General features: G+C 38.2%; 1 non-coding gene across 1 annotated transcript; it reads right to left on the bottom strand.

Moving 5' to 3' along the window:
* Positions 1-2,302: 2,302 nt before the first annotated feature.
* Positions 2,303-2,376, bottom strand: Trnat-agu (transfer RNA threonine (anticodon AGU)). The gene has a single exon. It is a non-coding gene; the product is annotated as a tRNA-Thr (tRNA).
* Positions 2,377-5,180: the final 2,804 nt, after the last annotated feature.

Raw genomic sequence — 5,180 nt, 5'->3', positions numbered from 1 at the left:
GAAGGTTATGTCAAAAGTTCGTGAACCACAGTCATGTGCATATATACACCATAGTTTTCGGTGTATAACCTGCGGTTTCTTTCTACCAAATGGGCATAAATGGGTCTTACTCGGTTGTTAATACAGGATGCTCGGTATATTTTCGAACTGTTTTCGTTTCTAATTTGTTTTGTAACCAATTATTCATGTGTATTTATTGTATCCCAATGGGGCATTGCGTGGATTAAGATGTCGTTTTGGGGGTTGCGGGTCTATAGTCCAGAAATCACGGTACAAGAATGTATGTCATTTTTTACATAATAATTATCTCGATTTTTGTAAGGGACATCGAGAAAACTGTGAGGGGACCGGCACATAAAATTTTTTGAAAGTTTGAGAACCACTGTTATAGAGGGAAACTTAACCTTCGGCTTTTGAAGACACTCATATCAACGTCTTCAAAGTATTGTGACGTCAACAATTGTAATGTCTGTATAAACGGACTAATTACATAGAGAATGTAGCTAGCAATTATAATGATGTTCATTGTTCTTAGGTGATCCCACGTTACATTATTTATTCCTCTCTTTTCACATTCGTATCCTTATTAATATTAATTCAACAGAACACTCCTATTAGAACGTCTTTATAATTGCTATAAAGAAAACAGGAGAGAGATACAGCTGTGAATCCTACTTTAATTTAAGATATAACGTCGTCGTCTTCTTCGTGGTGAATTATATTGGACATTATAATACATTGTTTATCATTGATAACAGTAACGAAATGACGAACGAAGCTTTACGTGAATACTTGATTCACTGGAAATAAAAGCCAACTTTTTGAATAAATCCTTTCAGCAAGATCAAAATTGTTACTGTTTTCGTCCTACCATGTTTACTGAAGGAAACAATGAAATACTAACGTTGATATAATCGGTCATATTCCACTGCAAGTTTTTGTGGCTTTGTGTGCATTTTAAACACCAATACTCGTATGAATCTCGCTTGAGAAAAAAACATAGAAACCGAGTTGAGCAGGCTCCAGAGTGACTCAAACACTCGACCTCTCGTTTACTAGAATGGAGCTCTAACCAACTGTGGCATGTAGTCACGTAGAATTGTGTGTTTAAATTATTATGACGTTCATAATTATAATGTAAACGTATACAGAAACTGCACTCTCACAATAACGTCCGTTAATCTATGTGGAGATTACAGGCGAGACATATATCAGTGCAGCAACTCCCGGACCAAATACGATACATAGAGATATATATGATAAGTTGTATTGGACGTTCAAATACAACTTTCAATGCTGGTTTCAAATTTAGCACAAGGCCAGCAATTCCAGGAAGGGGTAAGTCGATTACATCGATCCCAGTGTTCAACTGGAACTTCTTTTATCGATCCAGCAAGGAAGAAAAGCAAAGACGACCTCGGTTGAATTTGAACTGAATATTTAAAGTCGAGCGAAATGCCGCTAAACATTTTGTCTGGCGAGGTAGTCACTCCGCCATGATACAACAGTGGGACAAGGCCAGTATGTGGCTCTCTATGCATTTCAGCAACCAATATATGCACAATGTCATGTTTTTTGAGACAAAAGAAAAAAAAGAGAACCAAGCAGCATGTTCAGGCTCCGGAGAGACTCCAACACTCGACCTTCAGTTTACTAGACTGGTGTGCTAACCAACTGAGATACAGAGCCATGTCACACGAGACTTTTCAATTATTATTATGTTTTCAATTATTGCGTAAAAAATTTCAATAGCTTCATTACGTGAGAACTCAGTTGACTAATCAACTTATAAAGTTTGTGGTTTCGTCAAATCATTACAATAAGAGATTCAAAATATTTACAGTTCTGGGTTCATAACACACCCAGGTTTTCAACTTTCAGATTTCACTAAAATCAAGAACCACCATCTTCAATGTTGGTTTCAAAATTGGACACAAGGCCAGCAATTGCCGGAAGGAATGTGTCGATTACATCGATCTCAGCTATCAAATGCTACTTATTTTAGCAACCCAGTAAGGATGAAAGGTTAAATCCACATAGGCGGAATTTGAACCTAGGACCTAATGTCGGTCGAAATGCAGCTAAGCATTTTGCCCGGCGCAGCAGCGACTCTGCCAGCTCGCTGCCTTAGTACAACAGTTGTTTCAAATTTTTTAACAAAGCCGGCAATTTTTCTAAGGGGTAAGCCCAATACATCAACCTCAAGCGTTTGTGGCACTGTATGAATTTCAGGCACCAATATAATCACCAATATCATATGCTTTATTAGACCCCCCACCAAAAAAAAAAAAGGAGTGTAGTCAGGCTCCGGAGGGACTCGAACACTCGACCTCCAGTTTACTAGACTGGCGCTCTAACCAATTGAGCTACGGAGCCAAGTTACGTGTATTGCTTCAAATATTATTATTATTGTCTTAAATTAAGGTGGCGAGATAGCAGAACACGCCAGGTGAAATGCTCAGCGTCATTTCATCAGTCCTTGCATTCTGACTTCAAATTCTGCTGAGGTCAACTTTACCATTCATCATTTCGGGGTCAATGAAATAAGTACCAGTTATGTGCCGGGGTCAATGTAATCAACTGTCTCCCTACCCTACAATTTCAGGCCTTGAGCCTATAGCAGAAAGGATTATTATGTCTTTGATTACTGCATAAAAATATTTTAACAACATCATTACTTGAGAACGCAGTTGACTGATCAAATGATAGTCTGTGGTTTCGTCAAATTGTTACAAGATCTTCAACATATTTACATACAGCTCTGCATTCATTAGCTACCCATGTCTATTTTGGTTTTCATCTTTCAGGTTTCCCTAAAATCAAGTAACGCCGACAATCCTAAGCTCGATATAATCCATTATAGATATATTCCATTATAGATACCCGAAGAAATCTGTAACTTTGTGTACATTTTTGAAATTAATATTTGCATCATTCTATCTGACACAAACATAAAAAATAAGACATATTCCAGAAGAAAACAAGCTTCTATGGGAACTCGAACACTTGACATCCAGTTTTTTAAATTGGCCGTCTAACCTGAACTTTAGAGACACTCACATCGACGTCTTTAAAGTAATATGACGTCAACAATGCTAATGTCTGTGTATAAAGAATAATTACATTGAAATGGTAGTTAGCAATTATAATGCTTCGTTAGCATGCTAACCAAAATGCTTAGCGGTATTTCGCCCGGGGCTACGTTCTCAGTTCAAATTCCACCGAGGTCGACTTTACCTTTAATCCGTTTGGAATCGATAAATTAAGTACCAGTGAAACACTGTGGTCTCTCTAATCGACTTGTTCCCTCCGCCCAAGTTTCAGGCCTTCTGTCTTTAGTAGAAAGGTTTATTAGCTCCTCTCATTTTGCCCAAGTATTATTACTAATATCAGTTTAACAAACGTTCTTTCTGCGACGACGTCTCTATATTTACAGTGAAGATTACAAGAGAGAGAGAGAGAGAGAGAGAGACGCCGATGTAACTCCTGGTTTAATATACGACGGAGTGCTGAAAATCTCCTGGACTTTAAGGGTATCGCGGAAGGCCTGTTTGGAAGCCCAAACTTCCAAGTTCTTGTACAAGGCTTAGAAAAACTGAAGGACTGCTGCAATAAGTGTGTGAATCTGAGAGGGGAATATGTTGAATAAAATCGTAATTAACTGATCCTCCTCTATTTTCTTTCACCTAAAGCCAGGAACTTTTATGCAAAACTTCGAAAGATATAATGTCTTCTTTATGGTAAGTTACCATTTTGAACGTTACAATACATTGTTCAACATAAACAACAAAATGAAATTACGAACAAAACTTTTACGAGGTGCTGGGTCAATTCCTCTTTCAAAGCTAAGATAAAAATTCTTATTGTTTTCATTCCCTCTGGATTTACTGAAAGTACAAGTGATATACTAAGATCGTTATAATCGATTATATTCCACTGCAAGTCTTTGTGGCCTTGTGTGCATTTTCTAAATCAATACTGATGTCAGCCTAGCTTGTGAAATTAAAATAAAAGCAAGAGAAACCACATTACTCAGGCTCCAGCGGGATTTGACAATTTGACTTTCAGTTTACAACATCGGTGATCTAACCATCTCAGCTACGGAGCCACGCCGGTTCGCGTCATTAGATTATTATGACATCGATAGTTACAACGTAAACCTATATTGAAAGTGTAAAGAGAAATTATAATGACGTTCATTGATGCTATGGTGGTCCACTGTTATATTGGGAGACGGGATAAACTACCTGCATTAACTTGCTATAAAAGCAGGCAGTAAATATACATTATACATATACTCAGCACAAGTATTTTTTGAACGTGTATTGAGTTGTATTGAAGTTGATGTTTGTGTTGCTTTGCAGCGGTTTACCGGTTGTGTTTTCTCTCTGTTTCAAGAGAGATAGCGAAGGCTAATGAAAAAATGTTCTATTCGGACCTTAGCGGGTTGGAATTGTCCACATCAGAAGAGGAATTAGTAAAAGCAGTAAACAGAACGGACAGATGTCTTGCAAAAAAAAAAAGCTTTTACTGAAGAAACAGAGTTAAAAAGGAATGAAATAGACTTGTCTAAAATGGAAGAACATCAAAATATGGCATATAAGGTAGGTGGTGACGTGAAGTTGTCGCCTCCACAGAGAGTTAAGGAGGACATGATGAAGGGAACCATTGTGTATAAAGTTTATTCAGTGGAACAGAAAAAGGTAGACCAAGTAGAAGCCGAAACAATTGAGAAGGCGTTGTGCGCGGTATCTAAGGATATGGTGTTTTTGGCAAGAAGAAACAAATATGGTGGTCCAGTTCGAGAATGAGGATGTAGCAAGGAGGCTGATTGTAAACACGGTGAAGTCGAATAAAGTCGTCCTTCTACCCATGTATCTTGGAAGGAGGACATCCAAGATCAGGGTAGAGGGAATCCCGCCAGACATAGATATGACTTGGGTTTCGACGGCTGTCCTCCTTGGAAGTGAGGAGGAAGTGGTCGTCCTATAATCCACGGAAATGGGGGAGGTGATGTGGAAAGGAAAAGCATTAGAACTTATTGTTCAGGCTGAAGTAGAATCCTTGGAAGATTTGGCGGAGACGGTGACTGTAGGAGAAATTTTGAATCTTTTTTAAAACGGGGGCCACATTTTTCATTAACGAAACACTTTGAAACTTGGAACACTGGTAGAATGTGT

The sequence above is a fragment of the Octopus bimaculoides genome, chromosome 1 (genome assembly GCF_001194135.2).
Source record: "Octopus bimaculoides isolate UCB-OBI-ISO-001 chromosome 1, ASM119413v2, whole genome shotgun sequence".
Lineage (NCBI taxonomy): Eukaryota > Metazoa > Mollusca > Cephalopoda > Octopoda > Octopodidae > Octopus > Octopus bimaculoides.
Note: the sequence above shows the minus strand (reverse complement) of the source record. Positions and strands in the feature narration are given on the sequence as shown.